This window comes from Canis lupus, chromosome 7 (genome assembly GCF_003254725.2).
Source record: "Canis lupus dingo isolate Sandy chromosome 7, ASM325472v2, whole genome shotgun sequence".
Lineage (NCBI taxonomy): Eukaryota > Metazoa > Chordata > Mammalia > Carnivora > Canidae > Canis > Canis lupus.
The window spans coordinates 55,177,109-55,203,380 of NC_064249.1; the positions used below are offsets into that span (position 1 = coordinate 55,177,109).

The 26,272-nt window shown below is 37.0% G+C and overlaps 1 protein-coding gene and 1 long non-coding RNA gene across 2 annotated transcripts in view; one reads left to right on the top strand and one right to left on the bottom strand.

Annotated features, from left to right (window-relative positions):
• Window positions 1-801: 801 nt before the first annotated feature.
• On the bottom strand, window positions 802-6,751 carry LOC112648567 (uncharacterized). Its single transcript, XR_003129140.3, has 3 exons — window positions 6,385-6,751; window positions 5,772-5,889; window positions 802-1,361 (listed from the first exon to the last, which is right to left on the bottom strand). It is a non-coding gene; the product is annotated as an uncharacterized LOC112648567 (long non-coding RNA).
• Window positions 6,752-6,786: 35 nt separating this feature from the next.
• Window positions 6,787-26,272, top strand: part of NOL4 (nucleolar protein 4) — a 522,070-nt gene continuing 502,584 nt past the window's right edge. The window contains exon 1 of the mRNA XM_035719007.2: window positions 6,787-6,810. The gene's annotated coding sequence lies outside the window, so the exon portion shown is untranslated. The remainder of the gene's footprint in view (window positions 6,811-26,272) is intronic.

Here is a 26,272-nt window from a genome sequence, read left to right on the forward strand (position 1 = left end):
AAGATTTTATTTATTTATTTATTTATTCATGAAAGACACACAGAGAGAGAGGCAGAGACACAGGTGGAGGGAGAAGCAGGCTCCATGCAGGGAACCTGATGTGGGACTCTATCCCAGGACTCCAGGATCACGCACCGGGCCAAAGGCAGGCACTAAACCACTGAGCCACCCAGGGATTCCCTTCATATTTTTTTAAAAAGATTTTATTTACTTATTCATAGAGACATACAGAGAGAGACAGAGACACAGGCAGAGGGAGAAGCAGGCTCCATGCAGGGAGCCCAATGTGGGACTCAATCCCCGGGTCTCCAGGATCACACCCTGGGCTGCAGGTGGCGCTAAACGGCTGCACCACCAGGTCTGCCCTAAGGCCTATACTTACTGATGTTTTTTATGTGCAAGATGCTGGTTTAAACACTTTCTTTACCTCATTTAAACCTCACAGTAATCCTTCTAGATGGTTGCCAATATCAACCCCATTTCACATATGACAAAATTTATTTTTAGAGAGGTTAACAGACTTGCAAAGGCCACATTGTTTTTCTACTGTGCAGACCTGAAGTATGATTAAGCACCGCTGTATACTCTCTGAGATAGGCCTAACTACTGTATCAGAAATGGGTTAGCAGTTGTCTAGGGAGGCATATTGCTTATAATGCTGATAAAAGGAAACGAGAAGTTATGCCAGTAATAGATTCTGGATATACCTCATAGAAAAAAATTCTAAGAATGAAAAGTATTAACATTAACAAAATAAAGCAAGGCCTAATGAGGTAATACATTATGGCATGAAAACAATTCTTTTTTTTTTTAAGATTTTATTTATTTATTCGTGAGAGGCACAGAGAGAGGCAGAGACATAGGCAGAAGGAGAAGCAGGCTCCATGCAGGGAGCCCGAAATGGGACTCGATCCTGGGACTCTAGGATCATGCCCTGGGCCGAAGACAGGTGCTTAACCACTAGGCCACCCAGGCATCCCATGAAAACAATTCAATGCAAAACAATTCAATGAAATCAGTGACATGATATGTTACAGCTTACGATTTGTTTTTTTTTCTTCACAAATGGAAAGTTATACCATATCATGGAAAGCAGGACATACAGAATGGTAGAGTGATGAGCTTGGCAGACTCCCTCCCTGCCCCACAAGGCAACCATTTAACTAGATACAATTATTAAAGACAACAATCATTTAAAGTCTCTGGAAATTATCCTAAGGACATCCAGTAAATGGACAATCATTCAAGAAAATCTACTACAGCACAGTGAAGAACAGTGAGAGTCTGTGGCATTTAAGCCATAACCTGTTCTTCTGCCTCTGTCTCCATCTTCATGGAAGATCTTTTCTCTGGGTGCTCTCCTATGGGAAAATGAAGTCAAAGTGTTAAAGGCTAACAATACATAGAAAATCTTGAAAGTGGTAGGAGAAAAACAACTCATCGTGTTTAAGGAAACTCATAAGATCAACAGCTGTTTCCTTATCAGAAACAATAAAGGTCAGAAGGAAATCAGGTGACATTCGAAGCACCGAAAGTAAAAAATACATCTATCACCAAAAACCTTATACTCACAATAGCTATTTTTAAAAAATGAAGGGTATTGAATTTGTTTTCTTAAACAAGATAATAACATGTTAGAACACTATTAATAAAAAAGGACCATAATTACACTGAGTTTTATTGGTAATGGTTCAGACAAAATAGGAAAAAAAATAAAATCTATTGAGCATTCAGGTGTTTAATTAACACAACTACTATTGTGAATATTTGCAAATATCAGAATATTTGAATTTTGTAATTTTGAGTTCAGTGTTTGACATCTTTAAGCATTAGGGTATCTGGGTATAAATAAAATCTTATCCCCTTAAGTAGAGATAGAATGACTAATTGGTACATCTAATAGGACACAATACTTTTTGTAAAACTGTATATCACTAATATTTGCTTAAAATATGCCTATAGGAATTCCAAAGGAGCCTAACTGGTTAATAAAATAAAAAAGGTAGTATCTATATCACTGCCTTCTTGTTTTAATGACTGAGTTTACAGGTTTTGAATGTTTCTTTTAACCATTGAATAAAGGACACTTAAATTTGGTCTGGCATTTACAGGTTTTCTAAATCAGCATCCAATCTCAGCTTACCAAATTGCTAAAATTTCTCAAAACATACTTAAAGTATTCATTATAGGCCAATTTTAGGTAAAGTTCTTAGAAGTTCTTAATTTTCCTCACACTTACTTTCTGGATCTCAAATGAAAATAAAGACTATCATTAGTGTTCTCAAATCCTGTCACAGAACAGGAGAAGTTTAAACTTTTTGTTAATCTGTAATGATATGGAAGAAGTAAAGACACTTAGGAAATTACTCTAATGACTGAATTCAATTACTATTTCCAAATTATACTTTTAAAACCAATTTCTTTTATAAAATTACAGTAGTAATCCATGATTCCCCTGTTTATCCTTTAAATATTTTCTAGCATAAGAAAATGTAAAAATTTGAGTACCATTGGTTTATATGATTACAAACTACAAAGAAACATAGAATAATAAGGGCTTTTATATTTAATCAGAAAGGAGACATAACATACCAAAAGATCAATCTCACCTGCCTTATTGTTAATTTCCTTTTGCTCTTACAACTGATTTCCCAAGAAAAGCATAATAATCATCTATAAGAATATCCAAGGGTATATTTCAGTAAAAAGTTTATTTAAACGTTCGCTGTGATGGGAGAAAAGGACACCTAATACTCAGCACTAAAAAAACTGTCTCAGTTTGTGAAAGGGTAAAAGCAAACAACAGTCATATGGAACATAACAATGTTGCCATTATATGGACATCCCTGTAGCTGAAAAAATTCTTAAAGTTGGCAATGTGAATGTGACATCTAATCATGGGATATATTTTTCTTTTTTTAGGAATTTTAGTATTGAAGAGTTCAATTTCTGATTGTAATACTTCCTGGCAAAATGAAAATTGCAACATTTGGTAAAGTGTTAAAATCTCTGTCTCTCTCCTTCCCGTCAGCTCCACCACCCATCCCCAGCCTGGTCTGGATCTTTGTTGATATCACCAAAAAACTATGCAATTAGAAAAAACTATCTATCTGATCTATAATGAGGAGAGTGTGATGTTCTGCATGACAAAAAATTCTTGGGGAGCGTTGATCTTATTTCTTCTATTGCTTTGCCTATTGTTGCTTTCTACTGATTTATAGCATCTGGACACTGCTTCTCCAGTGTGCATTTTAATACCTACTTCATCATCAAACTTTTAAGATAGAATTCTGTGTATTGTTGATTTTTAATCACCCTTGGTCGGTAGATTTCTTACACGGGCCCCCTAAAAACCATTATAGAAATGTATAGATTAGTCTTTCTTGAGTGAGGTAATCATTCTGTTTCATCTATGGTGACCAGGGAAGGATGGTCTTGTGGAACAGGTTGTGGCAATTCGTGAGACTCACCAAAAAAGATACACTCTGAATGCATGTCCTATAAGAGGGTAATAGTGGGGTCGTGAGAACTATTAATGGTGGTTATGATAGACATTAGGCTATTAACCTATCTAGCGGAACAAGGGACCTAGTTAAGTTGTGCTAAATGCTTGGCTTATATTACTTAAATCAATCTTCATACAAATCCTATAAAATAGGAATAGTCTCCATATTTTATAAATGAAGAAACTAAAGATCAGAGAACTTTCCCAAGGTTAGTATGGCTATCAAAAGTTAGAAGTAATCTAAATTCATATTTAATCTGTGTTTCTATCTCCAAGGAATTCTTTCTTCCTCTTTCCCATATTCCTCAATGATATATCCTAGGACTTGGAAGTAATTTGATTTTAACAGGATTCTTAACTTATACTGATACAACATATTAATGACTTGGTCCTGGTATCTGGGAAAGTCTAAATTTTACAGTTATATAAAATGAGATCTCTGTATGAAACACGTATTTTTCTCTGGAATACACGTTTTTCAACTGTTGGTTATTAGCATGACATCAACTCTTCACAGTGGCCCAGGAGCCATTGTATGCCTTTGCAAATGCATGTAAATTATAAATCACTATGTAAGTTCATGTAAGCCATTATTTTTATACTACTATCACAGATATATGCCTATAGGAATTGCTAGAAATACACAGTAGTAAGAGTGGTATCAATTTGGCTTTCAAAATCATATATAAATTGTTCCTAGGGCAGCCTGGATGGCTCAGCGGTTTAGCGCCGCCTTCAGCCCAGGGCCTGATCCTGGAGATCCGGGATCAAGTCCCACATCAGGCTCCCTACATGGAGCCTACTTCTCCCTCTGCCTCTGTCTCTGCCTCTCTCTCTCTCCTCTCTGTGTATTCTCATGAATAAATAAATAAAATCTTAAAAAAAAAACCCTGTAAACAATAAAATAAAATAAATTGTTCCTAAACTACCAGTACTCTGTACCTTGAAAGTTGTTATAAAGACTGTTACAGAGTTACAAATTTGGAGGAAATTTGCAAAAACTAAAATAAACCTATCTTAATTTTTTAAAGATTTTATTTACTTATTCATGAGAGACACACAGAGAGAGGCAGAGACATAAGACGCCCTGTGGGGAGCCTTATGCAGGACTCGGATCACGCCCTGAATGGAAGGCAGATGCTCAACCACTAAGCAACCCAGGCATTTTGATCTATCCTACTTTAACACTCAGAAATTATGTATTTCATATTTTGGTATATTTAGTTTTTGTACTTATATACACATGCACACGTATTTTCTATCTTTCACAAAATTGATACTCTAATGAATATTTTGAAACCTTTTATTTATTTATTTTTAAAAGATTGTATTTTTCTTTATTTGAGAGAGAGAGCGTGTGAGTGAGAGGGAAAGGGAGAAAGAATCTGAAGCTGACTCCACATGGAGCACAGAGCCTGAGCTGAAACTAAGAGTGGGTGGCCCAACCAGCTTAGTCTTGAACATTTTCAATCCTTTCATATTCTACATATCTTCCTTATTTTCTTATGTCACTAACTACTTTTCAAAAGCATCATCTCAATGACTACATGTTACTTAACTGTATGAAATTGATCATACTACATTAAGACAACAGAGTTTCATGAATTTTGATATCTTTATGCAGGAGCCAGGTTACTTTTCTTTATATTATCTCAAGTTTACTATGTATGACAAATAGATATACTCTCATAAGTATTTCCTTAAACATTTCACAGATACCCAAAGATAAATTTTGACTACCACATTTGAGACCTTTGATGTGTCCTCAGCTATTTCTTGTTTTTATTGAACAAATTCAGTTATCTGTAGGCTAAGCACTTTTTCAGACACTGCTGTGTATTAGTCAAACTTAACTGTGCTTTCTGCTCCATATTTACAGTATGATCCACATTCTCATGCCTTCAGGCACTGAAGCACTTGTTCAAGTGCTTGGATCTGACTGCTTATGTTTTTTTCCAATTCCTCATGTGTAAATTATTCCTCTCTTCAAAGGCTAACTCATGTGTTAATCCCTCAATGAAATTTTCTGTCTGCTAAGCTACCAGGAGGACTTCTATCTCTCTCAGCCATCACAGCTCTTTACCTATGTCAATTTTTCTTAGGACACATGCTACTTTCTTTCTTGGATTAGTTGAAGGAATGATTTATCAAATGGTTAATGCATAGGTTTTGGCAGGGCTTAGTACATAGTAGCCACTTCTTTACTACCTGAGGTTTGAACCAAATAAGAATCCAGCAGATGGGAATCAAAAAGCCAGGTACTTACTCATAAAGCCAAAATGCACTTTCTAGAACTGCTTGTCCACCTTGTCACCAGCAATACTATCCCTGTGAAATTTCCGGTATAGAGGAAGACTCCGTTCTCTCTTCCTGAAGGCTGCTGACTTGCAAGTGAAAGATGGAAGATGGAAGTCAGTTTTGAATACTCAGTTTCTCTTTCACACTCACTATTGGGTAATTTATTGCAGTTTTGTGGGAAATACTAGGGAATGAGGCAAGAGATGAGAAGTATTTTAGTGGCAGTCTTTTCTCATGAAAAGCACATGAGGTATATTTAAATATATTCCCAATGCTGATTAGCTTTTTGGTTTTTTAATTCTTTGGGCTTCATCATTAAGCCTCTGGTCACCCAGCAATGTCTGGAAAGGTGTTGGCCTACTGGGTAGTCCTGCTCTCACCATTCTGAGGCTGCTTTCTGTACATCACACCTTTATGGATTCCCTGGGCATGCTGTTGGGTGAATGTTTTTTGTCAGAAGACTCAGAAGTACACCAAAACAGTTTGTTACTTTAAAAGATTCCAAGGCCACTCTGTTATCAAAACTGAAACCTACTCGCTGCTCTGTTCCCATCCCAATTGTGTCCAGTCTTGTCACCTACCTGGAGAGTCAGAACTTGTCAGTTGCTGTGTCTGGGGCTGAAGTTCCCTGGAATGGGTACAGTTTCTTCTGGGCTCTGACGTGCCTCACTGTTGGAAGTTTCCAGGTCATATACACACTTATCATAACAATGACTCTTATGACATTGAAGATGAAGCACACATTGCCAATGCCTCATGAAATAATCTTAGACAAATATGCTGCCAGAACCCATTACTTTATATGGGCAAAGTAGAGATACAGTGATATCTGAGGGAGGGAGGGTGTGTTATTAGGGAACACCCCAATTTCTGCTTCTCCAGAATCCCAGCCGGTCTAAGCCAGCTGTCTGGAGTTCATGAACTGCAAACAAATAATCAGAAGGACTCTTCCAATGTGAGAGATGCACTGTATCCAGAGAGTGGAAATTTACGTCTTCTTTCATTATGTAAGTATCATCTAAGACATGGTGACTTTTTTTCAATTAAAAAAATTTTGCAAGTCTGGCTGTCCTGGGGAGGGGTTTATTTTGAGGAGTATTTTTTTATGCCTCACCTTCAAGATCCTTTCATTTTCATCTCTCCTTTGAGCCCCAGGGCTGTGATATGAGAGAACTTCTCCAGACTTTTGCAAGGCGTATTTTTAGTCCTGTGCCTTTGTCATGTGCTTCTACAATTTTATGAATGTTTCAGGCCTTGCCTGAAATAGCAAGAGCAGCGAGGCATCTATTTATTATCAAGGGAGAGATGGTAGTGGCCAGGATCCAGGTGGCAGTGATAGGAGTGAGATGACCGGGATCTAGGTGTATTTTGAAGACAGAGCAGCCAGGACTTGATGATAGGTTGCCTGTATGGTGTGGAAGGAAAGGTGACAGTTACAAGGAATCTGATGTTTTTGGCCTCAGCTCTAGAAGAGAGGAGTTTCTACCTAGGAGGAGTGCTGAACCCACTCATGAACACTGTCAGTGTCCTAAGCTCTGTCCTGTTGATCCCATCCTTCAGATCCATCCAGAGATTTTTTTTTTAAGCACTTGGTATATCTGTTCCTGTCTTTAAGGATTATTTCCCAATTACTTGCACTGTGGATTCCCTATTTTAGTCTCTGCGAGCACACATGTCTTACAGATACTGGCTCCCCTATGGCAGGGGAGTTCTTCAGTGTTTTCCCACCATGGATTTTTGTGAAGTCTGGTGTAGCCTAAGGAATGTCTTCTCAGAATAATGCTTTTAAGTGCATAAAATAAAGTACATAGGCTTTAAAGGAACCCCAAAATGTTAAAAAATACTTGCCAAGAAATGTTTAAAATATGTGTCCATAGTTATATATGTGCCTTTGGTGAATGCATTAAAAAAAGTTATACATTGAGTCCAATAACTACTTTAATTTCAAAATAATGATCAGCATAAATGATATTTTAAGATCTTAGCAACTGGAAAATGTGATAGGAAAATATGTCTTTTATATTGGTGACAAAGGCACTGCAAATACTACTATGGTTTGTTGCCTACAGTCATCATTGAAGGAAATGCTAAATTTTGGTTCTCCAACTGAAATGAGTTAGTGAAAATGCAATGTACTTTTGTCTCCATGCAAGTTTATGGACTTCTCTGAGGATAAAGAAGCTAACCTGAACACATGCTCTGAAATGGAACATGTTTGAACTTTGCAGTAAGGTGAACCTAGTATGAAGTTGGGGGGAGCACAGGTTTCCCCTCTAACACCTGTTACACATAAAGTGCCACATTCAATTTTGTAATGTACCATATCCCATTTAATTGTCAAGACCATGATACGTGTTAGTTATTATTTCCATTTTATGGATAGGGAATTTGAGACATCGAGACGCAGAGTGATTTGCCCAAGTTCTTGTGACTATGAGTTTCTGACTTGGAATCTATAGAGATCCAGGCCTGCCCCTACTCCAAAAGATATACAGTTTTATTTAGGAATCACTATGACTTCTGGGCATTTGGGCAGAACTCTTATCACCTCCACATGCCTGTAAACTTCTTCATTTCAGGGTTCAAGTTGAAGTAGTCTCAGCACCTCCCACTGGCTCTGCAATGTTTCACGTGTTGCCTTAAGCCTATTATATTTTGATATGTAATCATTAAAAAAAATTGTCTTTAGAACATGAAAGAAATGGTAAAATATTTTTCAAATGCTTCTATACTTGCGTTTTTATGGAAAAGCAATATAGGAGTTAATAGGGGTGATATTGGAGAATCTGACCTCTGGCAAGATCCTGGATAAACTTATCCAGTTTTAGCTACTGAGTAATACTGTGAATGAAAAGCCTTCCTGGAGGGCTTCACCATTTCAGTGGATGCATTCTTGGTTATGAATCATATACATATACTTTACAGGGAACAGCATCCACATCTCTAAATTAATGATAATTGCACCAAAAATAAACAGACTAATTAACATTAACTATAATGAAAACACAACTACTGTTCAGTGGTCATGATTATATAGTTTACTTAGTAAAACACAGGCTTAGAAATTTCTTTAACTGAAAGAAGTGGTGGTTGCTAACACTAAATCTTCCTTTTTTCTTTTCAAGGCCTCTAGAATATTAATTGCATCATCAGCCTATTTATTGATTTTAATGCCTTGCAGTTTGCTAAAAAAATGAAATTCTCTCCAGTTGCATAAGGATTCCTTGAAATTTAATACACACCATGATTTGGGGATAGAGAGGTTCCACTGGCCAGTTTTAATTAAAAAATACAATACAATGAAAAATAAAACTGTAGTTTCACCAAATTACTTTTTGTTCAGTAGGGAAAAAAATCCAGATAAATCAGACTTCTTTGCATTTACTTTACTAATGAGGAAATACAAGCCAAGCAGAATAAATCTCTTTTTGCTGAAATGGCAATTTGTTAGCACTGGAAGTTTTATTTCTTATTGATTAGGTAGTATATATAAAGAGACTCATTACTCTTGAGTGTTCTGACCTGGAGAATGTTACCAGGAGACAACTTCAGAGAGATTTTGAGAAATTCTAGGAGCCTACCTCTCAAAAATATGTGCATTCTGTTTTATTGTTTGTTTTTGCTACAGTCTTCAAAAAAAAAAAGAATCAAGTAAACAGACAAATACCAAAAATTTCCGTTTATTTTTAAAATCCAATTCAGCACTAGGAAATAATATTGAAAATACATTTTGTTCTAATAATTTAAATTCCTCAAGCTTAATGCTTGGGTTTGTTCCCAACATTAGATTATTGAAAAGGGTTCAGAATCTTAAAGTCTTGAAAACAGTAAGATTTTCAGGTACAACCTGGTGTGAGCAGCAGTCTTCAGACTCTGAAGTAATATTTACACATACAGTGTGGGAATTATTCCTGAACTATTCCTAGGGTATATGTGACATTTGAGGAACATCTTTCTATTTTTTGCTATTTGGCAGAGTACGTGACAGAGACCAAAAAGTATGAGTCATTCTTATTTTTATTGTGCTGATGTGTGACTCAGTGGCTTGACACAAAGCTATCTTTGGCACCATTTGAAGAGTTCTGACTCTACTCAGTGGTTTCATGGGATGTTCCTGAAGCCAAATGAACTTGTCCTGCTCTATAGTTTGCTTTCCAGTAGAATCCCTTTGTGTTACTGTAGGAAATAGGCACAGCCACCTATGGGTTTCAGAGGTTACCAGCCAAGGAAACTGACTTCAACCTTTTTGATTTAGAAACCTAATACTGTCCATTTATCCAAGCATCCTCAGGCTGGGGGGTGGGGGTGGGGGTGGGGGGGAGCGGACTGGAATACAGGCTTAGGAACCAGAGCTTTCTAACTGGGCAAGACTTCTAGCTTAAGCAGATCATAGCTTCTTAGATAAATGTGCCTAAGCTCTTGGAGTTTTGTTTTCTAACTGTGGCATGGAGAGAATAAGGGGAGCTCTCTGGGTGAGAAAAAGTGGTAATATGTGAAAACCATCTGACTGATGGTTTCATCATGCCTGCCACCACATAGAAGGTGCTGGATAAAGGAAGAAAGTGTGGTAACATGACACAATGTAAAGAGATCTGAAATAGATTTTTATCTCAGAAAGGTAAGTCTGAGTGGAGTGTAGGCAGGGGAGTAGAGGGTAAATCCTGGAAGCAGAAAGGATTTCCTGCTACTCTGAAAGTTAAGGACAGTAACATAGCACAAAAGGCTGATTTGTAAAGCAAAATGCTGTTTTGCTTACTTGTGATAAGCTAAGAATAATGTTTAGGTTTACTACATGTGATATTGATAGTCTCAACCTTTTCTAAGAATCGTTCACACAATTTATATGGGGATACAGTTAGTGTTAGTGATTTTCCATCCTAGGTACCACCCGCAATTGTGCTGTTATTCTGTCTCTTTGTGAAGAAAAACAAGGACTGTGTTTTACTCAACAGTTAAATAAACTGTGCATTTCTTAGGAGTCTAAAGGGCACTCAGATATTACTGTCATGGGCACTTTATGTAAGTGTAACTTAACAAATGCTATGTCAAAAAGAAGTGAAAATGGACAGGCCCCCTGGAACTGGGTAATTGACATTCATTTTATATCAGTTTTGTTTTCCAAGTGAGTCTGTTTCAAAGGCCCACTCTTCCAGCTAAGGTCCCAGGCTGACAAATCCATCTTTTCCTCCTCTCAGAGTTAACCATATCAATGACTGTGTTCTGCTGGCAGTAGCACACGTCTCCCTTGACCTATAGGAAATCATGAGGCAGGTGTTCTTTCTGTATGTAATGGACCAGGTAGTCTTGATAATCACCTAGCCTTTAGCATGGAGCTCACTAACACCTTTCTCATATTGGTCCTGGTTAGAAGGTCACCCCACTCATTGGCACTATTTTTCTGTGTGGTCTATGGACCCCTTGCTCCAGAATCATTTGAGCTGCTTGTGGGAAAGGCTGATTCTGCCATTTAATTCAGACCTTTGGAATCTCTTGGGATGGGTCCTATGAATCTGTACAGCATCTATAGCAGGTGGTGGTAGTGATGGGAAGACTCCTAGGATCCTTCACTCCTTCTACTGCCAAGAATAGCTCCAAGACTCCCTGGGAGCCCACTGTGTGCTGTGCATGTTTTTTTTTTTTTTTTTTGGGACAAGCATGATGCTCTTTCCATCTAGGCTTGGCTCCCTCTCTAAAGATTTATCTTCCAAGAGGCACATGCAGTAAATGTGTGCACATGTCAGTCCCCGCTCATCAAGTAGAAGAATCAGAAAACAACTGAGTCTAAGAAAGAGGAACGACAGGAACTCCTAGATTTGCAACCAAACTTATCCATTCACAGGGGTGGGAATTAGACAGGGATTAGGGCTCCAAACTTCAGTGAGTCATAAAATTGAGCATTTGTTAGGAAAGCAATTTTCAAACTTTTCATCTCAGTACCCTTACACTCTTAAAAATTATTGAGGATCCCCAAATTCTTTTGTTTATGTTCAATCTATCTATGTTTGCTTTGTTAGCAATTAAAACTGGGGATGCTTAAAGATATTAACTAATTCATCAAAAATAACACATTAGAAGTTGACATGATTAGCATATTTTTATTTGAAGAAATTGTATTTTTTCAAAATAAAATAGTGAGATGTTATTTTATACTTTTATAAATATTGTTAATGTCTGCCTTAATGTAAAACAGTTCTTACATCTGCCTCTGCAATTGATTTTTGTGATTCGTTGTTTTGTTTGAGGGATATGAAGAAAATGTGGCTTTGTATAGTCATATAGTTCAAAAAGGGAGAAGTATTTAAATAACCTTTTCAGATAATTGTGGGTATTCTTGTTTGATATGATACCAAAAATTAAGAAGTGGTAGTTTTTTAAAGCTTGATTGTAATGTATTATGTCAAATCATATCAATGAACACTTTGTGCTCTGCACATTAAAGCCCATTAAAACTTTTTTAAAAATTTTATTTATTTATTCATGAGAGACACACAAAGAGAGGCAGAGATACAGACAGAGGGAGAAGCAGGCTTCCATGCCGAGAGCCTGACGTGGGACTCGATCCCTGGTCTCCAGGATCAGGCCCTGGGCTGAAGGCAGGCACTAAATCAGCTGAGCCACCCGGGCTGCCCCCCATTAAAACTTTGAATGGATATTTTACCCATGTAGGATTTTATAACTTCACCTATTGATATTTGGAAAAATACTAGTTCACCTTAATACACAGATCTTCTAAATACTGACATGTTTTAGTTTACAGTATGGAAAAATCACTATACTGCTGTCTTAGGGCTGCTGCCACAAAATATCACAAACTGGGTGATTGAAAACAACAGAAATTTATTGTCTTACAGGTCTGGAGGCTAAAAGTCAGAAATTAAGGTGTAGGTAGGGCCATACACCTTCTGAAAGTGTGGGAATCCCTTCTTGCCTCTCTTTTTTTTTTTTTTAAAGATTTTATTTATTAATTCATGAGACAGAGAGAGGCGGGCAGAGACATAGGCAGAGGGAGAAGCAGGCTCTATGCAGGGAGCCCGATGTGGGACTCGATCCCTGGACTCCAGGATCATGCTCTGAGCCGAAGGCAGATGCTCAACCACTGAGCCACCCAGGCATCCCTTGCCTCTTTCTACCTCTGAATGGTTTAAGGACCATCTTCATTGTTCTTTGCCTGGTAGATGAATCACTGCGGTCTTGCATCTTCAGGTGGTGTATCTTCACATCGCCTTCCTCTGTGCAGATCTGTCTCTGGGTATACCTTTCCCCCTTTTTAAAAGACATCTGTCAGATTGGATTTGAGCTTACCTTAATGACCTCACCTCATTTTAACTTGGTTCTATTTGTAAAGACTCTATTTCCAAATAATACCACATTCTTGCAGGACTGGATATTAGGACTTTCACATTTTTTTTTTGAGGGACACAATTCAAGCTACAACACTGGCAATCATTCATTATCACCACTGAACTCATTCCAAAAATTCTGCAATTATTATGAAGCTCATGGTGGTGGATACAAGTTTTCCAAAATTCCAATTTTTGCTTGGCAGCTTGCATTCTATCCTTGGCAACAAACTTTCAGTTGTTTTCCTTGAAGTGACAGGCTCACTTTGTTCATTTTCAAGAAAATGTCTGCCAAAAGCCTAAGTTTCAATAACCACAGTTTGTTAGTCGTTCCTTCAAATAAAAATGGTGCTCTATAAAAAAATGTTGCTAGTTCAGCTTGCAACTCCATCACTCTGCAGTGTGCCTTTCTTAATGAGGAGTCAGGCTTTTGGTTAAAAACCTATGTGCGATTTTTCAAGTCTGACCCACAGCCCAACCCATACAAAAGCTTTACCTGGCAGGCCTCCCAGGGGAGAGCTGCCCTCCCCACATCATACTTGGTGCACGGCCGGTGCCTCACAGCCCCTGAATGGAGGTTCAGTGAAGGTCTCAGACTCCCCTGCTCTGTCATGCTCTTTGCATATTTACCTTCCTCACCCGGGCACCTTCGTGGAGGCCTTGGGCAGAGGTCTTCCTCAGGTGCCTCTGCTTGAAGGGAGTGGCGTGGAGGAGAAACTTTTTTTTTAAAGATTTTTATTTATTTATTCATCACACACACACACACACACACACACATACACACACACACACACAGGCAGAGACACAGGCAGAGGGAGAAGCAGGCTCCATGCAGGGAGCCCGATGTGGGACTCGATCCCAGGTCTCCAGAATCATGCCCTGGGCTGAAGGCGGCACTAAACCGCTGAGCCACCCAGGCTGCCCAAGGGAAAACTTTTAAAGACACTTCTCCCCGCTCTGACTCAGTACCAGTACTTTTGCCCTCCAAGCCTGACCCTGAGCTCTTCCTCCTGACCTCAGAGTCCTTGAAACCACCAAAGCCTTCTGTTCAGGAGCTCCATCAATGGTGAGATGATCCACCTGACCCTGGACTGGTGTGCCCTTCCATGGGGGAAAAATGAAACAGGGAGTTGGTGTTTTCTCTGGTTTTAGCCTCTCACTCACACCATCGGGGTAGGTAAAGGCTTAACTCTTTGGTTTATGGCTTGTCCCTTGAATGGGCCACTCTCACACAGAACAGCTCAGTTTGCTGTCCCAGCTCAGCTGAGCTCTGGATGCTTGGAGCGGATTTCCCTGCAACACCTATAATACTTCAGGATGTAGCAAAAGTACTCTGGGTATGCTTCTTAGTCATAGAGAATTTTTAAAAACCACGTACTTACAGGTTGTACAGGTTTAGTTTAGTAATATTTTAATATATCTTACTAGGAAACCAAGGACATTCTTAAGTGAACCTGATTTTTTTTTTCATCGCAAGTTCATGGCAGCAAAGACAACAGTGACTAATGGAATAGTTTGCTGCCACTGCCTTGATTTGCTGTAAGGCTCCAGTAGTTTTTGTTTGTTTGTTTTGTTTTTAAGGCTCCAAAAGTTTTACCAACCATTGCCTCTGCTGTCATCAGAACAAATATTAACACAGTGAAAGACAAACAACATTGTAGCATTACTGTGAAAATACTTGTGACCTCTTGGATCCCCTGAAAAGGTTCCAGGGTCTCCAAGGGTCCACAGCACTTGGAGATCCACTTGGAGAACTACTCACATGGTAGTAGTTATTCTCTATGCTGCGTAACCTCCCCCTTGGCAACCCAACACGGTGGTTTTACAGAAACTGATGGGAGTTTTGAAGCCTTAGGAATTCAGGACTTTAGCGATCCTCCCATCTCTACTATCTGGCAGTTTGTCAGGCTACATGAGTATGTATGTGTTTTCAACTTCAACTGCAAAGGGTAGGCATAGTCAAGTGCTCTGAGCAAAATCCTTGAACCACGAGAGGGCCTGATATGGACTTGTTTTCCTTGGACCAAGCCCAAACGAGAGAAAGTATATACATCCTTTTTCTTGTGGACCAAGTTCCGTGCGGAGAGGGCACAAACTCTGCCATAGGAAAGAGACTTCAGCAAGTGTCTTGGACTGGCAAGGTTAGGCATGTAAATTTTCCCAGAGGTCACAAAAGTTTTCTTTCAGGGGTCACAAATCACAGCGGAGTGTTTCTGTTTGAAGTGTTTCTGCGGCAAAATCTTTGGGAACCTGTGATGATAGTGGTAGCTAGCAAGCTACATTAGATGTGTTCAATTAATGTAGACCTGACAAAAAATGGGAGGAATGTTTGGTCTTCTATTAATATTTGTAAAACAAAAATTAAATCCTCCCATCCCTTGCTTATAATTCTCCAGGATTGTTTGAGATGATAATCATACTTAACTGAGAACACGACACAAAGCACTTAGCCGACCACTCCAGCCCTGATTATCTTTCCAGTCTCATCTCTTATGGGTTTCTGCCCTGACTTTCCATGTTCCAGCCATCCAGAGCAGGACAGGCCACATTCTCTTGCATTCCTCCAATCATTACCCACCTTGTCTTTTGGCCTATGACAGCTTTCTTTCACTTATCTGGACCTTCTCAATTGGCCAAGTTGTGAGTTACCCTGCAGAACTCAGTCCATACCCACTGAAAGTCTTTCCTGGTATCTGACATTTTGATTTTGTAGTCATTTTAACATTCTAAGTACTTATAACCTTGGGGTGTTTTCCAGCACCAACAACCAATTCTCTGATTCTCTGGCCCCCAGCTGGGTGTCTTATAATTCTACTGAGTTCTGAGACTAACTACCTGGGGTTCGGACTCAGTTCTGAACTGAGTTCCACAATGCTATTCCATGTCAGGGGCCAATCACAAGTCCTGGGCCACCTGTCTGACTGACTGACAGGCTGTAAATTGGGACTTCCCACAACGATTTGCCAGTTTTGATAATTTGCTAAGACAGGTCACAGAACTCACAAAGCCCCCTAACTTATGTTCCCTGGTTTATTATAGAGGATACAAATGAATTGCTAGATGAAGAGGTGTATAGGGCAAAGTCTGGAAGGAACACAGGAGCTTCTGTCTCTGTGGAGTCGGGATGCCTCATTCTTCCTGCACATAGATATATTCACCAAATCGGAAACTTTGAACCCTCTTGTTTAGGACTTTTTCTGAAGGTTTCATTGCATAGGCATTATTCATTAATTCATTAATTTATTAGCCATTGATTGGTGATTAACTCAGTCTCTAGTTGCCCTTTCCTCCCCAGAGACTGGGGCTGAGAGTTTCAAGTTTCTAATCAAAGCTTGGTCTTTCTGGCCACTTGTCCACATCCTGAAGCTATCTAGGGGCCTGCCAGAAAAAAAAAAGGATGCTTTTATCATCTTTATTATGCAGGAATTTCCAAAAGTTTTCAGGGCTCTCAGGAACCAGGGACAAAGGCCAGACATCTTTTTATGATACCAAAGACCCTAAAAGCCAAGGCATTATACCTCATATGTATCAGTCACTTATTCAATCCATTTCCATATTTCCATATTTCCATATTTCCATATTTCCATATTTCAGATTAGGGCTCAGGGATAGTGCAATGTTCAAGAATATGATGAAGGAGTCTATGGTATATGTTGTTTGATAATTTTGAAAAGGTAAAAATTTAATTTAAAAAACTTAGACTGTAACATTTCTATAGTCTTTTATAGTTGCATCTAAACCTCCTGCTTTATAACTTAATGTCACAGACTGATTTGTTAATCATAGTATGCGTCCCGGGCATATTTCTATCATAGCACTTGCCACATCTTAATTTTTTTTACATGTTTTTTTATACCACTGTGTTTTTTTTTTTTGTTTTTTTTTACCACTGGATTTTGAGTAGGAAATCTTTCTTTTCAATCTCCCCCAACCTAAAAATAATTCACATTCCCTCCTTTCTACTATATATATATATATATATATATATCCTCTCTTTCATATGTAGATCTATTGTAGCACCTGTGACATATTATGGTGATTAATATTTACATGTTTTAGAGCTTGGCTTCTAGACCATAAACCTTTTGACTATTTGTTTATTGATCCTATATTCCTAATGTTTGATGTTTTGTCAACATTCCTTGAATGTTGAAATACATGAATCGAGTGTCTGGTTCTCTAATGTCATCACCCTTGACTTGTATTTTTTTCTCACATACCCAAGTAGCTCCCACATATGATGTTTTATATCTACGCTTCTGTAACCTACCTCCCATCTTTGCTTCTTGGACACATGGGCTACCACCCTCTCAAACTTCCTAATAACTGCTCTTCTTTGCTTACCTCATCACTGATAACTCTATTATCATAGTATTCCTTCAGTTCCATTAACGCTTATGCTTTAATTACCTACTACCAGACCCCTAGCTGATGCTCACCTGAATGGGCTTTTTTTTGCATTGATTTCTGCTGGGCATGGGCTCTAATGACCCAGGGTAGCTCCAGGACTGAAGGCCTTAGGGAAGCTGGCCAGTTGAATGGCACTACTGAACTCTGAAATAAATAGACAGTTGCATCCCCCTGGAGCATCCAGAGACTTTTCTATGTAAGATTATATAATTTTCCTTTTCTCTATAATGGTAGCGAAGCTTAGCACCAGGTTTTAAGACATTCAAAGGTAACTTAACAACCACAGCCTTTTTGATAAAGAATTGGGTGGTTTTTACAAAATAACCATTGCGCTTCATCATATCCAAGTTAATTATAAAATCAAAGGTAGCATTCACTGTAAGATTGTGTCTAACATTAACGGATGATTTTCTCTTCAGTGACACTTGCTCACTACTTTTCTTCCTTCAATATATATTATCTGCTATATTCCAGATGCTTTTCTAGCAATCAAGCATTTTTCTTGTCCTCTGAGTTCACAGTGTGGTTGGCTAAGTGTGGTATATGTGTAACATATTACATGATAATTGTCACAATATTTATTCACATATTCATTTGGAATATATTGCATGAGCTTCTACTATGTGCTAGACACTGTTGTGATATTAATGAACCATGACTCTTAGAAGTTATATAGTTTTTAAATATTTGATTAGTCACCCTGTTAGATCTCTTCATTCTTTTTATTAATAGCTTCAAAATTAATGAAAAAATCTACTGAAATGAAGTTTTAGTAAATAAGTAATAATGAGTTTCAAAGATGAGTGATATTTCATTAAGAGAAATTTTAGCTCTTCATACATTCTGTAAGGGAGAAGATGTCTCCTGGAAGAATTATTCAATTCTACTCTTTAAAAGGGGACCAAAATAGCATTGCGTATGAGTCCTAGAGAAGGAAATAAATATGTTTTAGTTTTATGTGCATCCTTGAAATGTGAAAAAATCATTTACTTGTTTAAAATGAGGTATTATTGCAATGGACTTAGAAGAGTTAGCGAGGTGGGCATTAAAAGTGTTTTAATTACTTAGTATACCAGTAAAGATTATAATTCCCCATGCTGAGAGCATGACATAACGTGACATAAACAGAGTTAAGTATGACTTCAAATCAGATGGGAAGACAGTGCACAGGTATGGCTATGGACTGTTATTTCCTTATAGAACAAAATAAAAAGGAGCCTAGTATCTTTTTCATGTATATAGTTATTTACTGCATCAAAGAAGAGTTCTGGTAGGGAAATAATGGTTATTTTTTTTTCTCCCAGTGAGAAAGGACAGCTTTCAAGTAAAGAGGTGAAAATTGGCTTGATAACTCAGAATAAAAAAGAATTACCTTTGCCTGAAATATCCAAAGGCTCAGAATTGGAAACCTGGAAGTTCCAGTGCCAGCACTGTCTGGTGACCCTGGAGGCGTCAGAGCCTTAATAGGAGGGGAGACATCTAATGACATTCCTCATTACAGACAAGCCAAACATAGTAAGTCATACATTATGTGAAATATTTATTTTTAATTGACTACGTTATTAGGAAATGAAAACTATATTCAAGTTCCAAGCCATAAGATTTGTGAATACCATATCCAGGAAAATAATTTCCCAGAAATGTGAGAAAATAGAGCATTATTTCTAATAAGATAATTGACACTGAAATAAATTGATTTTAAGTGAGAGGAGTTAATCTGATATTCAATATACCCATTTTTATAAAAAATAGATTTACCAACTAAAAATCATAATTTTTCATAATAAAAATGATTTTTCATGATTTTCATAATTGTTACAACAGAAATAATTGATCAAAAAGGAAAATAAAGGGTTTATAGTTTTCTTTAAACATTATGACCTACTTGATTTCAGAGACCAAAGAATAGAGTTGCTTTTTAATGCTTTTGGATTTATGCATAATATTGTATTCATTTTTTCCTCCTTACTGCTCCAATTCCATTGCCTCTGGGTATATTAACTGAAAAGATTAAAAACATAAATTATCACAACTAATAAAATGCTTCTATAACAATGTAAGAGAAAAGGTTGTATTTCTATGGGAATGTGGTTTATACTGACCATGCTAATTACTACTCTGACCAAAATTATGTTTTCCTTGGATAGGCATATATCTTTTTAACAGAGGAAAATAGAAATTTTCAAGATCTTTGACCTAACCAATTACTTATTTATAGCCATCATAATAGCTTATATATTTTTTCTCTTTCCATTTATTTGAATCAAGATTCAAATAAGTCATATTTTGTGATTGGCTGATATATGTCTCTAGAGTTGCCCATAGTCTGGATTGTGCAGGTTGTATCTTTGTGAAATTGTTTAACATGTTACTTTGTGTTTTAAATTTCCTATAAATTGAAGTTAGCTCTAGAGGCTTGACTGAATTCAGGTTTGATTGTGTTGGCAAGATGGTGAATTCTCCTATCAGGAAACACTTAATGTTGGGCTATTTCTCTTTTGGTGTTTTCAATAACCATAGACACTTAGTGGCTAAATCCAATTGGAGGTTTAGAAAATGATGACATTCAAAATGATTAAACTCTTTTTTTTTCTGGTCATTTTTTTTTCATGGGATACCATAAAAAGACTTGTTCTCTTTATCTCTAATTATGGTTTTACCCAATGGTATAACTCATATAGGAAACTGTAAATGCTTGATATATTCCCTTTATCTTCCAGTCTTCAAGATAATGAATTAATTCTTCATCATTCTCCAGAGGTGACCAATTAGACTTTTTTTTTTACTATCCTTATGAACTCATGAATTTAACCACATTTGATTTCTCAATCCATAGTAATTATCATTTTTGAAACCACACATAGCTCATTTGGGGCCATTTCATACCTCTTTAATCCGACTCTTAAGTCCTATTGATATGACCTTAGTATTCACTGATAGCTTCCTTGCTATCTGAACAAGATGTTTTAGATTTATTTTATACATTGCCTATGGTAGATCTGAGATATCTCTGAGAATCTCTCTTTCTTTTTAGAGGGAAATGTATTTAGAGACCGCAATCTGGGTACTAAGGATGTTCATTGCTACTGAGTTCATCCTTGTTCTCAAATTTTTTTCAGAGGATAAAGTGGGGGAAATACATACACTCCAAAATATTTAAGCATAAACAGATATTAATATAAACATCCATGTATATGTCATCAGGAATTCTATTTTTATATCCAATTCAAATTCAGGACAATGGTGTTTTGTTGTTTTGTTTTTGCCTAACATCTTCTGTCTGCATCTCTTTTGCCCATCACATTAAGAATAAGAAGTTCTGGGATTTATAACCACACCAGGAATATAACTAGAAGATTACATAATTACTCAATTACACATTCTACAATCCACATATAAGTATTTCAGGAGAACAATACCAGCTTGCCCACTACAACAGTACTGCCAACAACATGCTTAATAAAGAGTTTAAGATTTTGTTTTGACTTTTTTTTTCAACCTTAAATTATATTCGAATAGGCAGAGAAATTACTCTGTTTAATGTCGCTTGGAACAGTTCCTTTCAATGTGATTATGCCATCAATTAGATACACATTTATTTTTATATTATTTTCTGTTTTTAAAGATTTAAAAAATTTTAATTTTAGAAGGGCCAATTTAACCCTTACAATTTTTCAGGGAAGGGGTAAGGTGAAGAAAGAAATCAGGAGTGAAGAGAATCTAGGTTCAGCAAAGTCTAATAAATTATCCAAGTCAAAAAGGTAAACCTAAAAAAAAAAAAACAAATAAAACCCAAAAAGGTAAACCTACATTTCTGGACAAACCCAAAGTTTTAACATAATATTACCATAATGATTTTGAATAACTTTCCTGGCAGTCTAAATGATCTAGTTCTAATTAGTAAGTTGGTTTCTGACTGAGACTATGGTTCTTGCTGAATGTTTAAATAAAGGAAAATGAATTTTTGCTTCTACTCTGGTGAAAATATTTTTGTAAAATTTGCAGATTGTTATATATTTATTGTTCTGAGTTTGAATTTATAGCAGACATGTTTTATAAGAATATGTCTTGATCATCACTTCCTTTGTTTGTAAAGTGATGATAGTACTCATTCATTTACTTATTTAACCACTATGTATTGAGTGTCTACTCTACTAGATAACATGCTAATTATTATTGATAGAGAACAAGAAATAGGACACTTTCTATTCTCAAGGAAATTGCACTCCAGATGAGAAGATAGAACTATAAACAAGCGATTGTAATGTAGGATAGTAAATGTCATACTGGAGGTATATACTAGGTGTCATAGGTACATGTAGGCAAAGCAAAGCACCTCATACAGCTGAGGAGCCAAAGGTAAATAACCTCATGAAGTTTTTGCTTGGTTGAGTGCAGAAGTAGCAGTTAGAATTAGCCAGGTTGGAGGATGAGAGGAATGAAATAGTTTGCATGTAGAAAAATATAGAGGGTTAATATTTTGAAATATTATGTAATGCATATTTCTGTGTCCCCTGAAGCCTTTCCAACATTAAAATCAGATTTAAAAATAGTAAAAGTCTTCATGTATTAATGTTCTTAGAATTAATGTAAAAATGGGCTTTGCTGACTTATTAGGATCAAAGTTGAATTATTTTAAGGAAAAACAATAGTGTCCTATTTTATTTTTAAGATACATAGAAGGAAGAAAAATCAGCATATATTTATAAAGCACAAAATAAAGTAAGATTTGGGAATTATTCTAGCTGATTTCATCATTTCAAACACAGCTGGACAGACTACTGTGATACAGTTTGTTATGCCTTATTATTCATAGTATCATTGCATAAGAAAGATAATTTCATTTTACTGTGTTCTCTACATTCTCTACATTCTCTATCTACATTTTCTATCATTGCACAAAAGTTCTTATTGATAGTCTACCGTCATAATTATTTATTGCCATAAGTAAGTGGGTGTCAAAACCAATACATCTTGGCAATTCATTAGATCTATATCAAGCAAAGTAACATTTGTTCATATGCTTGTATGTATGTAAATCTTAAAATTATATGGACTGTAAAATGAATTCTAATGTATTGTACTTTAGACAGTTGGAATCAATCTAAATTCTTTTAAAAAGACTTTAAGGTTTATTACCTAGAAAAGAGAGGAAAAGAACTCAAAAAGAATGAAAAATCAATTTTTTCTTAGCTTTGAGTTTTTTATTATGTATTTTTTGATAAGTCCATAACAGGCAGTATCTTAAAAGCAATTCTGAATTACAAGAGGCAAGCACTTGAGAAGGAAAAATGCTTTGGAATGTTAAGGTCTTTTCTTTGCATGTCAAGTATAAAGTCTGGCTGAATCAGGGCATTGAATTCTATATCTTCAGTTACACAGAAGAGAAAAATGTAGAATGACAAAAAGTAGTTTTCCACTATTCAGAGAGCAGATTAAGATCCTTCTGAATTGGGGAGGAGCCTGAAACACTGGTCAGAATAGAAAGGACATTTAGACCAGTGTAGAAATTCTGCTGCCATCCTCTGGCCTCTTCCAAGGGGAACCTTGGAGAAGGAGGAGCCATGGAAGTCCTACATGAGTTTGGAGATGTGATTCAGGGGAGAGGCAGTATCGAAGCCTATTCTAATGCTGGCAGAGTAGACATGGTGAGGATGCGAGTTGGCGTGCCCTCTCAAGTCTCTAAGCTCCTGTGAGACATAAGGGAGATCAAAAAGTTCCAATGTGCCCAAGAAGAGTGCAGTGCAGAAGATAGCCAAGTGGTGGGGCCAGAGTGGGAATGGCGGGATCCCTCTAACTGGGCTCCGAAGATTAGTAAAAAGAGATGAAACAGGGATTGAATCAGCAAGAAAGATCATTAGGTGCTAGCCTCCAACCCAATGACCACCATACTTTATCCATACAGAGAACAGAAGACAGGGTCGTCAGCTAAGCAAACTGAGGACAACCACCAAGAAGAGGAGAGACCATCCTTCCATCAACAGAGGCTAGCAATAGAGGATGACACTGGGATCAGATGCTCTTTTCCAAATATGAGGAGGAGGGCATGTATCACTCTGGCAACAAGAGAAAGAGAAAGGTGATGACTGAAAATTCTACAGGCATTATTAAACCTAAAGTCCATAAGATTCTTTCCTTATAAGAAGGTACTTAGCAGGGACCAGCCCTTTGTCTTCTTACTAGTAAAGTCCTGGGTGATCACAGCCAGGCCTATCTCCCACTGGCACCGTTCTTGCAGTAAGGACTAGACAGCTGGTCTATAGTGTCTAGACCAGACAGCTCCTTTAAATTTAAATCCCATGTTATCCTCAACCTGTACCAAAAGAAATTCTTTGCCTCTACATGTCCTCATTTCAGTGAATGACATACCCTTCTAGCTAGGTGTCCAGACCTCTTACATTATACCCTCTTACTCCATTGTCAGACAATCAGTTACTACTCTTAATACACGCTCCCTCTCTTGTCTATCCCCTTTGCCTCTACTCAATTCAAGCCAGATGTAAGATTATGTTTCATCTATATTATTAAAGAGTCTAATTGGTTTGATTTAAGCCTTGCTTTCCCCCACTGCCCACAAATATTCCCTCAAATATAATCAGAATGATATTTTGCAAATTCAATTCTGATTAAGTTACTCTTGATTTAAACGTTTTCCATTTTCAGCAACCCTGGTCTCAGGATGGACTTTAAACTCTTTAGCTTGATAAAGAAGTCTGTGTCTGATATGGTCCTAACTAACTTTCCATACTTATTCTACTGTTTACTATTTTAAACTTTTAGCTCTAAGTGTATTGAATATCTTGTAGTTTCAGAATCTCTGTTATGTTCCACTGGTCTGTCTGTTTTGTGCCAGTACCATGATGTTTTGATTTTTATAATTTTGGAGTATATCTTGATATCTGGGATTGATAGCTCCAGCTTTGAACTTCTTTCTCAAGATTTCTTTGGCTATTCGAGATCTTTTGTATTTTCATATAAATTTCAGGATTATTTATTGTACTTCTGTGAAAAGTGCTACTGGTATTTTAGTAGGGATTGCACTGAATTTGTAGATTGCTTTGGGTAGTATGGACATTTTAAAAATGTTCAACAATATTAATTCTTCCAGTCTGTAAGCATGGAATGTATTTCCATCTGTTTGTGTCGCCTTCAATTTTTTTCATCACTGTTATAGTTTTCAGAGTACAGGTCTTTCGCTTCCTCAGTTAAGTTTATTTCTATGTATTTTATTCTTTTGGTGCTATTGTAAGTAGAATTGTTTTCTTAATTTCTCTATCTGCTATTTTGTCACCACTTATTTCTTTGTGATTACCTCATGTCTTACTACTTCCTCAAGACTCTCTGCTCCAGTCACACTAAACCAGAACACAACACACTTTCTGTAAAGAGCCAGATAGTAAATATTTTAGCTTTGTGGACAAAAGGGTTTTGTCATAACGATTCAGTTCTGCCATTGTAACATAAAAGCAGCTGTAGACAATAATATAAAGGAATGGACAAGGATGTATTCCCATAAAACCTTATGAGCACTGAAATTGTAATTTCATATAATTTTCATGTGCTATGAAATACTATTCTTTTGATTTTTTGCCCCACACATTTAAAAATCTAAAAAGCATGCTTAGCTCACAGACTGCATGAAAACAGGTGGTGAGCCAGATTTGGCCCGTGGGCTATAGTGCACTAAGCCACTCAGAGGACTGAATGTGCTATGAAGTATCAGGCACATGACATGTTTCGTTTTGTTTTTTTTTTTTTTTTTTTTTTTTTGCCTGACATGGTCCTGTTCTTTAGGCTGAAGATCTTTAACCTAAGTGGAACTTAAATAGAACTTAAATTTCATTATCATCTCCTGTGAGGAGTTCCCTAATTCTTGGACCCCAAATCGGGGAGAGGCTGATCATATCTTCTATGATCTCAAAGTGTCTTGTAGAGACTTTTACTATAGTATTTTGCATGCTTTATTGTAACTATTTGTTTAATTGTGTATCTCCACCTTTCATTGAGGGTAATGGTTTATGTTTTGTCTATTTTTTGATTTCTGGATCCTTGGCACTTTTGTTTTATGGGGTCACCAAGGAAAAGAACAGCTGGGAGACAAAGCCCGATTTTGCAGATAATCATGCCATGAACAGATAAAATTTAATATATGCAGTGAGAGAAGTGTCTTGGTTGGGAATAGAAAATAATCCAAATGAGAGATCAAATCAGCGACTGAATGCATGCTATCTAAAGTATAATTGACTAGGATGTGCATTAAAATATACATTTCTTTTAAATTATAGCAGGAAAAACTATTTGGAAGTTAAAATAAAAACAAAAGTTCAGTTGTGCAAAATTAATCAAGTTGTGGCTTTTTGTTTATTTTTATTTTATTTTATTTTTTTAAAAGATTTTATTTATTTATTCATGAGAAACAGAGAGAGAGAGAGAGAGAGAGAGGCTCCATGCAGGGAGCCCGATGTGGGACTCAATCCCAGAACTCCAGGATCACACCCTGGGCCGAAGGCAGGCACTAAACCCCTGAGCCACCCAGGGATCCCCAAGTTGTGGCTTTTTATGTTTGGCTTTTCTTGCATTTTATATTTCATCAAAAACTCATGGTTGGTCTTTAAAATTTACAAATAAACAGAAGAGAGTAAATACACCCCCCTTGGGTGAGAGCTAAATTTTCATGTTATCAATTTTAAAAAGTCATTTCTCATTTTATAAATTGAGC